This window comes from Seriola dumerili, unplaced genomic scaffold (genome assembly GCF_002260705.1).
Source record: "Seriola dumerili isolate Sdu_G_001 unplaced genomic scaffold, Sdu_1.0 BDQW01000331.1, whole genome shotgun sequence".
NCBI classification, from domain to species: Eukaryota; Metazoa; Chordata; class Actinopteri; order Carangiformes; family Carangidae; genus Seriola; species Seriola dumerili.
This window is the reverse complement of record NW_019174586.1, coordinates 6,592,533-6,605,489: the sequence shown is the minus strand read 5'-3', so window position 1 is coordinate 6,605,489 and position 12,957 is coordinate 6,592,533.

Sequence of the window (12,957 nt, the reverse complement as noted above, 5' to 3'; positions counted from 1 at the left end):
TGGTAATGATGTTTTGTGATCTTGTATGTAAGTATGTATTTATGTATGTACTTGTGTATCTATGGTGATTTTTAAGACTGGATCAATGGACTGAATATAAGGAAACCACACCGATGAAGGCAAAACAACTAAAAACATTTAGTGAATAGAGCATTGCTAAAAACTACAGCAACCCTAGAGCAGCAGAAAATTGGATCCGTTTACCACATTATGTGAGATGAGTAAAAAATGATCAAAGAGTAAAATCTTTACTTGGTAAAATACCTCCAGGTACAGTAGATTAAAAACATCTGAAAGATTTATGGCGCAAGAGTTAAATAAGCAGATTTAGATTTTTGTTATCTTGTGTTGCTGCTTTCTCTACCTTTTCAAAATCTTGATGTGAGGTCCCTACTGACTGAACTCAGCTGTCCTCCCTCTAATACATAAAACCTGCTGCCTATGAATCCGTCTAATGTGACTCAAACTGCTGATACTCAGCAGTGGAGGCCCGCTTGGCAAATTCAAAAATCATTTTGCACTACAATGCAAACGACTATAATAAAATGACGTCTCAAGTCACTCCAATGGCATCAGGGAGTGAAAGGAGTGCTGTTTGTCTGCCAGCGCTAGTGGCTAAATGTAAGCTAATCCAAACCTTTAAATGAGTCGTGCTGGGCTAATATTTTAAGGCTTGGATTGCAGCACCAGGAAATACCTGAGAGAGGTACACCTTGAAGGAATCAAATTTAGCAATCCGCAGGAATGGTTGGAAAACTTCAACCAGAGAATTCAGGCTTTCCGTAACCTCTCCCCATGCTTTTTGGATCCCGCAAGTTCAGGTGCAGCGATTAAAGCCTCCTAACGTGTTAATGATGGGGGAATATTTCATTCTGAGTTTGTCAGTTTTATCCCCCATTAGCAGGCAGGAATGTCCTCTCCTCTTCTCCACTCGGAGGTGATTGGTTAATGTCTTTAGCTATTTACACATTACAGACAGCACATCCATTTAGGAAACAGAGGAGATAACGTTTTAGACATAATATGGGTGAATTAATACAAATCTGTATATTCTGCTCTGTGCACTGTTTTATCTTTTCATAAACACAGATCTCTACTTTCCAAAAGAGCTCAATTTTGAAAAACAGAAGCAACAGAGTTTGGATTTCCTTTAGCAGTTGCATAACCGTTTTTTTTGTTTTTGTTTTTAGAAAGAAGAAAATCTATGAAAACTACCATGAAGTATATTCTGGACACATAAATATGTTTTAACCAGCAGGTATGTGCATTAACTGTAAGCTGTAATAAAATCAAAGAAAAGTGTAAGAGCTTAAAAATATAATAGACCAATGCGCAGTGCTTTCATTTGCTTCTAGTGCAGTGACTACATTTGTCGTAAAGAAAAGAATAAATCTCAAGAGATGCACAAAAACTTCCCTTATGAGTATTTAGTATGAAAAATAAGAACTTATAAAAGTAGAAAGAGAAATGCAAAATTAGAAATTGACTATCGACCACAAGTAAGAACCTAAAGTGATTTATATTTGCTTGGAAATGAAAAAGGGAAGCAATATTCGGTATTTTTACATTCATGAAACAACTGTCTTTACATTGACAGGCAGGCAAGATATCTATTGCCATCATACTGATATACACTTAACTCTGAAACAATACAAATATCTAGATTACCTCCACAAGAAACAGCACTTTGTCTGCAGCGGGTGTTGTTACAAATATTTCATGAAGACTGAGTTTAAAGAAACGGTTCATGTTCTGTCATGTTTTCCCTGTCAGTGACTAATACTGCTGTTATTTCAACAGTGAAAAAAAAAAAAAAAAAGAAAGAAAAAAAAAAAAAAAAAAAAAAAAAAAAAAAAAAAAAAAAAAAAAAAAGTACCTTACCTGCCGAATATTATGTATAAAAACAAAACCTTAAAAAAAGAGGGAGGAAAATTTCTCCTTTCATTCACAGAATGAATATTAAATAATAAAATTCATAATGAATGCTAGATGCTTCACAATGATTTCTATCTCTACAAGTGTTTGAATTTACAAATCAGAAATAACACAAATGTGTAACAGTGATGTCTGTAGAAGGCGTTGACTGACTGACAGCTAATTTCAATTCACCCTCTCTATCTCAAAGCGCGGCTCAGCTGCACATTAGGCCTTTGATTGGTCTGAAATACTCTGGTTTACTGGGCATTACTGAATAAACAGAAGGATGATGAAGTCTGATCCAAACCATATGGGCGTAGTGCGGTAGAAAGTATTCTAAGGGATTCCTACACAGATCCTCAGGTTTACACTCAACCATCAGAGGAGAGTGTATAATACTATCCAGAGCTTTTCAATATCTACAGTCAGTGAAGCAGAAACAGCTTTACATGCTAACTGACTGTAGAGGTTCTCTGACCCCCAACAGCAAAACTGACTTGAATATGGAGTGCAGAAAAAACACTGCTGGGGCAAACTGGTCCACTGCTGTCAGAGGTTTCAGCGTTTGGCTCTCTTGGAAGGGGGCTCCTCTGATTTCTGTCCTCCCCGCGTTCGCACTGCAGGAGGGCTGGTCTCCCGTTTACGGCCCCCCTTCGCCACTGCTGCCTGGCCCCTCGTTCCGCTGCAGGAGGGAAACAAGGAGCAAGTCAGCCCGTTTGTCCACAGTGTCATATTAAGTGCTGTAAAGGTTTGCCTTTGTTAATTCAAGAGTTATTCATGAGAAGTGTTGCAATAACCATTACATGCACAAAGACTGGAGCTTGGCATGTCCACATAACCCCTGGAGAGAAAAAACAGTGTAGGAGACAGATTTCAAAAGGACTTTTGTAATGTGAAATTTGATTTGAGTTCAAAAACAAAATAAGTAAAAATTCCTGACTAAATCTGCTCTGAAACTACAAATGGGAATAGTAAATAAAATAGAAGAAAACAGAACCTCCCAAATACAAATACATTTTCTTGATGACCAATACAAATGTATAGATAATAAAAAAAAAACATGTAGTCATGGAAATGAATCATCCAGTCTCCTGAGAAGAAGGAATGTTTGCCATAGAGGGGGAGACATTGAGAAGTTGCTCCTTGAGAAAGAGGCATTTTGGATTAAACTGAGAGGGTTAAATGAGGAAATTAAAGGAATTAGACTTGAAGTCATTTCTGTAGGATCCACTTTTTCTAGGGTCCATTTGTTTTCCAACAGCAGTACTGTTTTTAGAACAGTTGGAGATTTAATGAACGGCTGGAGTGTTGAGGACTTGGAAATTAGTCAATTATCCAAAAATATTAGGAGAGTGAAGAATTCTGAGTTTGAAAAGTTACAGTATTTGCTGCATTGTATTGAAAAATGGATTCTCCCTTTTACCCACTGGTGGGTTAAGATGAAAGACTGTATAAACCAAAGAATATTTCTCAATGTTGGTTGTAATATTATGTTTTATATTTGTGGCCTAGAGCTGAAACCGATGGATCAGTTGATTGAGAACATTTTTTTGAAATTGTTGATAATGTTTTTCCACCAAAAATTCTAAATATTCCCTTGTTCCAGTGTAATGATCTCCTGCTTATTCTGTCTTCTGTGATAGTAATATGAATACGTTTATGTATTATTTCTCACACTTCACAGACCAAATGATTAATCAATTAATATAAATGTATGTATAAATGTATAAGTTGACATACAGTGCATACAAACCATGGTGGGGAAAAAAGAGACTACTTATTTTTAATGTAGTAAATTATGGCAATTTATCATTATTACTTCAGGAGAGCCTTGATTTGTAATGACATTAGACACAAAAGCTTTGTCTCCCTCCTACAATATTCTTAAAATAAAGAAATTATATATTATCAAATTAAATTATTCACAAGTCTACTTATTTTTTATTGAGAGTGATCTTGTACCTGTAGTGTAATTCAAGATAGTTATTATACCTTCCTTTCAAACAGCTCAGGCCATACAAAATGATTTCACTTTTTTATTTTCACTTTGGGCGCTAATAATTCCAAAACATTTTGAAATTCCGGGAAAACCTTTGGTAAAACCTCCTCTTTCACAGAGCAGCGACCCAGCAGTCAGATTTGGTCGGATTCCCCTTTAAGCCCGTTAGTTCTGCTTAACCTCAGTGAAACAAACTCACCGTGTGCCAGCTGCGGTCTCCTCTTTACCGCTCTGTCGACTTGCCCGGGTGGATGGTTTACTTGGCTTGTTTCTGAGAAGCAATAAAAACAAATATGAAACAACAGTTGTTACTTTACTACTAAATCTCCCCAGCTTTCATTTAATAGGATGAGACAGTGATGATGCCTTCTGGGTGCTTCAGAGTGTAAACACTCAGCACTAAAACAATCAGAGGCTCATTCATCACCACTGACTTTAGATTAGCACAGAGGATGATAGTGTCTCGTGGCTTTTAGTGCTGTATTTATACTGATGAGTTAGATTTCATGACACAATATAAAATACAGAGTTGTCGTCTGTCTTCTTTCTGCAGGTGTTTGTTGTGTGTTCCATTGTTTTTTATTTACTTGCCCTTCCTGCAGAGTTTTACTATAGATCCTGTTAACAGACAAAGAGCTCAGATAATATTTAAAATGCATGACTGTACAGAGGCCTGATACTGGAGTGATGACACTTCCAGCAGTACATTTCAATTAAATTAAAATGAAATTACCTTTCAGCCTCCAGTCGAGAGGCTGACCGTGTGGTCGCTCTGGTTGCAGTTTCTTTTCCTTCCTCACCATCATCCTCCTCCTCTTCATCGTTCTGCTCGCTTTCTTTTTCTTCTGCCTTTTTGTCTTTTTTATCTGTGGGAAAAATGATAAATGGTCATGCAAGTCAGAGGTTATATTCAGTTCATGAATACGTTTCCCTACAACAGTTACTGAGGGTATAAACATTTTTAAAAAGGTGACAAACCACATTTGTAAAATATTATATTACTGTAATTTAATTGTAAGTTTCCTTACCTGAATCCTCTGTGGCTGCCGCTGCCTTTGAAGGTCGTCCTCTCCGAGCATTTCTCTTTGGAGTCGTCTCTAGCTCCTCTTGCTGTTGCTCCTCCTCAGCCTGGTAAGATGATAAAACAGGGTTTTATTAAAACATTTAATTTACTAGGTCAGAGTTCAGTTTAATAAGATGAAATGAAATAAGTAAAACACCACTAAGTACAAGTCATTAGTAAAGTTTTAAAAGGAAAAGACTATGGCTCATATTTATAGTCTTCTGACAATAAAGACAGCTAAAATAATGGAAGTATATTTAAAACATCAAAACATGTTTTTACACCAACATACATCATCTGGTTTATTCTCACTGCAGCTCTCCTCTTTCAACTCCTCTTGTCCCTCTGCCTGGCCCACTGAAGGAGAACCACCTGGGAAAAGATAAATGTACAATACAGAGAATATAATGATAATTGTAAATCACACTCCTAACTCATACAATGTTGTGACGTTTTGTCTCTACAACAAGTATCCAGGCCAAAAGTAAAGAGCCTCTGCTTTAATTTCACACTTTTAATTTGAGTGTTTGGTATGTGTGCTTTCTTACCGTCGTCTTTTTCAGGCTGTTGCTTGTTTTGCTCCTGCTGACTGTTGTCCTGCTTCACCTCCTCATCAGCCTGGGGTTCCTGTTGAATAGTTTCAAAACACACATACAGCAATATAGGTATAGGTAACCTTTCATAGAGAGGGTAAAGGAAGCGAATACAGATTGAAATGGACGTGCAAACCAGGATTCAGAGAATATTTTAATCAATAAAAACAGCAAATCTCACCTCCAAAGATTCCTCCATTTCCTCTGACCTTTTTCTCTTCACTGCCGGTTCACCTGGAATAGAAATATGTTGATCAAAACTGATTCAAAATATATTACAAATATTTATCTCATAGCAATAATGCCAGCCTCTCTTTATGCTAACTATAATTGCCAAATTACTCATTCATACCATTTGACAGGTTGTTAAGAGTGACAAGTTGCACCACGAGCCTGTACTCTGTCACTCAAATAGAGAAGAGACTTGAATTAAAAACGAACTTACGTATGTCAGTGGTCTCTTTGGAGTCTGCGTTCCCTGCACCTTCAGAACCGTCTGGATCAGGAGTCGGCAGATGGACCTCCCTTTCCTTTGGTGCACTTTCATCTTCAGTTTTCTAAAAGTTGGAATAATATTGTGAAACAACACAAAATATATGCACTCAGTGTTGCACAAAATATTATTCATTGTTGTCAGCTGACAGGGTTCGTTCATCATGTGTAGTCACTAAAATAACACATTTGACTGCTAGCTAACAGTGTCACGTGTACAGAAATAAGCGCCGTCTTTGTAATAACATCATATTAAAAACATGGTGCACTTTTCTTAACATACCTCTTCCTTCTCTGCTGGCTTCCGTGATGAAGTTTTATCAGCACTCTCCTCATTTATATTCTCCTCTTCCTTCTGAATATCTGATGTTAAAAACAAAATAACCCAACTTTAGACTCAGATTTTTGACACTTGTACATCATTCTATCCTCTGTAGCACTTGTCAATCTGTTCAACAATGTGTTCAGTTTAAAATACAATAAAATCAATTCATCTTTGTTTGAATAAAATCTTTGCATTTACAAAAGCAGAAAGCTTTTCATTTAACTTATTTAAAATGATGTTAACAGTGCAGCAAAACGTTGGAGAAAAAGTTAAAACACTTAATCACATTCAAATATTCGATGAAACAATTGTATTCTTCGGTTTATAGGAGCAATTTCCAGTTTAACATTCAGTTTCATTTGTACATTTTTGAGATATTGATTGAATTTAAATATTTGGCTGATGTACAACATAATAAATAGTGTGACTGATAGCAGAAGGACAATAACTGACAAAACTTAATGTATTTCAGGGAAAAAAACATCATCAACCCATTATACAGTTAGGCAGTTCACAAGATTTTCATGAAAATTTTCAAAATAATTTTTTTTTTTTTTTTTACACCTTAACAACAACCATATAACAACCATATGACCAGTTTACCAGCAGTGGCTTCTTTGGGTGCAGCTCCTGAACGTCTTCCCCTGCGGCTCGGAGTCTCCTCAGACTTTTCAGGTTCTATAGGTTGGTCCTTCTCTGCCTCCTCGGTTGATCTGGATGATCGTCCCCTGCGAGGTGTACTGACCTCTACAACCTTCTCCTGCTCAGTTTCCTGATGTTCGTGAGCAAAACAATGTGGACTTGAATTAGACATGTACGTGCATAAGTTGATTTTCTGCAAGAAAGGTTGCCTCAACACTGCTGTTTATGTTTTAACAGGTTTCAAAAGCCAAAGCAAGAACACACAAAGCACCAATTTTACAATCATTGTTATTCTGTGATGGATGCGACAAGACAAAAAGTTGCATTTACCTCATCAGACAGTTGCTCCTTTCTTTCCTTTTCATCACCTGATCAGTTACAAAAATATAAAGAATTATTTCACAGAACTTTTATAACTATCTGTTAAAACTCCCACTGAGGCAGTCCAGCTGCTGGGGGCTCTTCAGTGGAATCGTTTCATCCATAAATAGTTAATATGTATAATGTATGTGTAATATGTTGTTTACCAAATGCATTATACATTTTAAAAAGGTCACTGTTTGTGATTAGTAATAATTTCCAAATTTAATGACAATTTTAAATAGTCTAAATGGAGTTGTCACAAACCTAGACAAAACAAACTTATAATCTTTGAATCTTAGCTACTGTACCATGTTCTTTCACTGCTGCAACTTTCTGACTGGACTGTTTCCGTTTCCGTCTGCCTCTTCCTTCTGTCTTCTGTTCCTACAAAACAAAAAAATGTGTTAGCACAGAGGTTACTGTATCAACAGCTACATTTATTCCATAAGAGCTGAGTTTCAAACAAACTGCTTGAAAAAAAAAAAGAAAAAAAGTTACCTTTTCTGACAGGTCTGATTCCTTCCCATCTTCCTGGCTGTCTGTGCTGGAGACGTTACCTAGAAAATACAAACAAACAGCAATGACTGAGATTAAGAGCAAAAGAACCAGCGCTTATAGAGGAGGAATAAAGAGAAAGCATAGCTTGACAATCGGTATTCAGTTACAGTTTCAGCATCCTGAGACAGCAGTATGCTCTTTGTTACACATGCGTCAAGAAAAAAGGTACAAAATATAACAACAAAAGAATCCAATACACACACACAAAAATATCATTTTATAACATTATCAATCAAATATGTAATATGGATAAGAAAGACTTCACTCTTCCTAAGACAGAGAAATGTAGTTGCAACAGATGAGGAAAATCAATAGATGGGGATAATTTAAAAAGAAAAGTCACATGACTCACTGATTTGTTTGACTAGTTTGGGCTGACACTCAGGTTCACTTCCTCTGACCTCTTCTGTCTTCTCTGGGACACCAGTTTCCATCTAAACAAAATTCATAAGATCCACAGATCAACAAAGGCAAACAATTCATATTAAATAGATAACCTGAATAAAAGGTTGAACACTTACAGTCTGTGGATCCCTCTGTTCTACTGCAACATTTTCTTCCTCCTGAGTCTTTCTCTCAGCTTCACCTAGTGGTGAAAAGAAGTAAGGTTAAAACTGCTGCCTATTTACAGCTTTTGATGAGTTCACTAAAAATATTCACTGGATACAATTAAATTGTTTCGTCAGATTTTAATGTTTGTAGAAGAGAAAAGAAAGAAAAGATTTACTGTAATCTATGTCCATCATGACCTGGTTCTCTTCAGCTACCACTTCCTCTGCCTATTGTTGAAGAGAGATGACTTTAAATTTAGTCTCACTTGAACATTTACGAAGGCAAACGATTGAAATTAGTGTACCATGAATGGTACCTCACCTTGGGGCTTATCTGTGTGGCTGCACCGTCTGGCTCACTTTGATCTAAAGTAACAATAACATGTTAAATCATAGGTCAGCCAACGAAAATCATGTATTCTTCGCAACAAGTTTTCAAGCCTTGTCCCTTGTTCTTGTTCTCACCTTGTTTACTGGACATTTCAGAGACTTGTTCACTGGACATTTCGGAGACTTGTTCACTGGACATTTCGGAGACTGGTTCAGAGGTATCCGAAACAACAGCAACTGTATTTTCCTCTGTGATTCCTCTGACCTCTTCTGTTTCACCCACAACAGCATCAACAGCTGAAATATTATAGAAAGTAAAGAAGTAAATGAGCACCGAGCACCACGAGGTTGATGCACACACAATGCCTGATCAATACAAAGGTCTTTTGTCAAACCACTAACTTCGCATTGGAAACCACAAAAAATAACATTCACAAAGATTAAAAGACAAGAAAAGAAATTAGAATTTAAGCTAAAGTAGGAGACAAGAAAGTTGACCTTCTTTGTCAGCTGATGGTGGCGCCATTTTCTCATCTGGCTGTGTTTCAGGAGTTATTTTTCCCTTGTTGGCTTCATCCTCGTTCAAAGAAGCCTGACATTCATTTGAGGTAGCGTCATCCTCCTATGTAGAGGATTAAATGTGCCAATTTTTCATTCATTAAAATTTTTTTAATCAACAAGAAGTTTACTGGGACTAGTAAAATAGTCCAAAATGTCAAAGTAAAAGCCAATGTAGGGCTATTATTTCTTTAAAGAGGTTTCAAGGCATTTTAATTCCACAAATGTGAAATGTTTTTTTTTTTTTTTACCTGTAGAGCAAGTGTTTCAGATGTTTCAGCCTTTGACGAGCCCATTTCTTTCTCTGCGTTTTCAGATTCATCTATACAGAGACACATATTGAGCTTTTTAATTATGGAAACATTCTGACATGCGTAGAGAGACAATTATAAGCAATTTGACATTTTTCCCCATGTACCTGCAGTGTTTGGGTTTTCATCAACCAGCCGGGCAGTTTGTTGAGATGGGGCTGTTGACAGCTCAGTGGCTGTGAACTCAGTTTCAGCAGCTGTTTGCACATCTATAGGAGGATGCTGCTCTTCCTCTTCAGCTGCAGTAGTTTCCATCGGTTGTGGAGCCGGTGGATTCACCTCTGGTTCTTCGCTTGTGTCATGACTTATTAAGCTGGAGGACACTGTACTGTCAGGATCCATAGAGAGCAGAGTCAGAGCTGCCTCTTTCATTTTCATATCAGCATCCTGAAGTGCCATCTCATCAGTCACATCTTCTTGGATGCTCTCAGGTGGGAGTCTCGCCTCTGCTGAGGTACAAACGTCCATCAGGGTGAGCAGAGCGTCGGCCTCAGCCGGCACAGCAGGCATCTCACTGAGTCGTGACTCTGTTTCTCCTTCAGGCGGCTCAGGGGTGATGTCACTTAAAGCATCGCAGGTGTCGTCTGAGAACGAGGTGGTGACAGTGGTGGTGACAGGATCAGAGTCTGTGCTTGTGTCTTGGAGAAGAGATGGTTTCTTAGGTAGCTCTTCTGTCTCAAGACTCACTGAAGAAACAGAAGACTTTGAAGATTTATCTGACTTTTCCAGTTTGTCGTCTCTGGGTGCTTTCCTCTCTTCTTGGCTATCGTCTCTCTTTTCTGGGATTTTATCCTTCTTCTCTAGTTTTTTCTTTCCATTCTTAATGTCTGATCTCTCATGTGAAGGTTCTTCAGAGACTTTCCCCTGGTCCTTTGTATTCCCCTCTTTTTTCTTCTCCTTTGTTGCCTCAGGTTTGCCGGCAGATGCACCCCCTGCACTTTTGACTTCTGAACTCTGAACTTTCTTATCAGTCTTTGATAACAATGGAGTCTTTGTTTCCTCTTTGGATTTTGATTTTGGTTTTTCAATGATTTTTCCTTTTTCTATTGTCTTGACTCTTTTTGGATCTTTGTCTGTTTCAGAGCTGGATTTGTTAGATTTCTGGCCGTCTTGATCTGGTTTTGTCTTCTCCTTTTCACTGTCTTTACTATCGGTTATAGATTTGGGTTTTTCTCCTTGCCTGTCCTCAGAGTGGCTCTTTGACCTTTTCAGGATTTCCCTGGAGTGTTTATCTTTCTTCTTGCTGCTGTCTGGTGCAGGCTCCATGTCAGACCGATCCTCAGAGGAACCAGCAGAGTCTGGGCGGAGCAGCTGCTTTAAATCAGTTTTCACTGAAATTTTGTCTCCTTTAGCCTTCTCCTTTTCTTTACTCTTGTCTTTATCTTTGTCCTTTTCTCTAATTTTGTCCTTTTGTTTATCCTTGTCCCTCTCTGCTTTGACAACCTCCGTGGATGGAGCCTTCACCTTCTTTGCATCTTTAGGGCCTTCATCAGCAACACCTTCAGACACAAACGCTTTTCCTTCTCTTGTGTTTCCTGTCATTTTCTTCTCACTTTTCATTTTAGGCTTCTTCTCACCTTTCTCTTCAGACGACACTTTAACACCTTCCTTATGCTGAGATTCATCTGTCTGATGTTCAGATTTCTTCTCCTGCTTTTGTTTGAGTTTGGCACGTTCATCTGACAGGCTTCGTTCTTTCTCTTTGCGTTCTTTAGAGTGAAGTTCTTTACGAGACGGACGATCAAATTTTCCAACTGAACGTTGTTTAAGAGCTTCTTGGGAACCTTGCTCTAACTCCAGGATGAAGGAGTGTGTCCGGCCTTTGTCGGAGATCTTTCTGTTTTCACTGGAATCCTCTGAGACGCTGCCGCTCATCCTTCTGTGCCTCTCGTCAGATGATGCAGATTCTGACAGATTTCTAATCAATTTTGGTTGTGGAGTCTTTGCGGTGGCAGATTTCACTTCCTAATTTTAAAACAATAAAACACAATGTTGCTTGTTACACCTCCCCAATCCAAGAACAAACATGTTACCTATAGTGAAATGTGCTTCATTAGTGGCAGCTTTCACATACCACTTTCTTGGATCCATCTCCTCCTGTGTCTCCTTTCTTCTTGCTTGCAACATCTCCCTCTTTCCTGAAACATGAAATTGATGCATTTACAGCAAGTACACTGCAAAACTATCTAAACATTTGATTGAGTTGATCGGCACCTATACGAATTTGTGTCTGAGCTTTTGATGACCTACCTTGAGTCTAGTTTCCTCTTCCTGTTGAGAGCCATTTTTTTCTCCAGAACTTTCCTTTCTTTGCGAGCCTCTTTGGCTCTGGGGCGCTCCAGCCCCACAGAGTCTCCACTCTTTTGTTTTTTGTGATCTGTATAGGAAATTAAGCCTGGTAAATGACGCAACAATGAAGAGTACATAAAGCTATTCTGAAGACATGTTCGAATTTTAAGATGGGGACAATGGGAGGACACAGCATGACGAAACAGTGTGAAAATCACACAGTGCAATTTATAGATTCCGTGACATAAAGTGGGAGCAGATTTGAAGAGAAGATTTAGACACAATAAAGCACTTGACAGCAGACACGTGGGAGACGGAAATACCTTGTTCTTCAGCCTGCACTGCTTTTTGTTTGCGCTTTTCTTCCATTCGTTCTCTGTTCTGCTGTCTCTTGAGCAGCCTCTCCTCTTTGTCCTTTGCCTGTGTGATCACAGTTTAGAGACACAGCAATGACAGAATGACAGTAACCAAGATGGACCATAAAAATTGTTACTGTTTTCAAGTTTGTGAGAATTTCATTTACCAAGTAAAATCTTAGATTTAGCTATAAATAGATGTCCAATGCTGTACCTTTAATGTTGGTATTAAGACAACATACCGCAGATCTTCGACGTTCCTCCACAGTGATTTCATCATCCGAGTCGCTATAGTAACGGGAGTAGAGGAAGGGCTTGTGAACATAGGCCTTGCGACGAGGCTTACGCTCTTCTTCTCCTGCATCTCCACTTGCATGTTTCTTTTCTCCTCTCTCACCTTGATCTGGTGAAAGAAAAACACACACAAAAACATTTTTTACGTAAAATTAAAGTCTGTAGAAGAACATCTGTAACATCTGTAGTACAGACCATATTTAACACTTTATGATACAGTTACTTTTCAAAATTAGTTTGAAAACTCAGACAGGAGTAAAAAGTTGAGACCATCAAGTGGAAGCTCCCCTTCTTCAGAAGAGTCAGACTGCAGCTC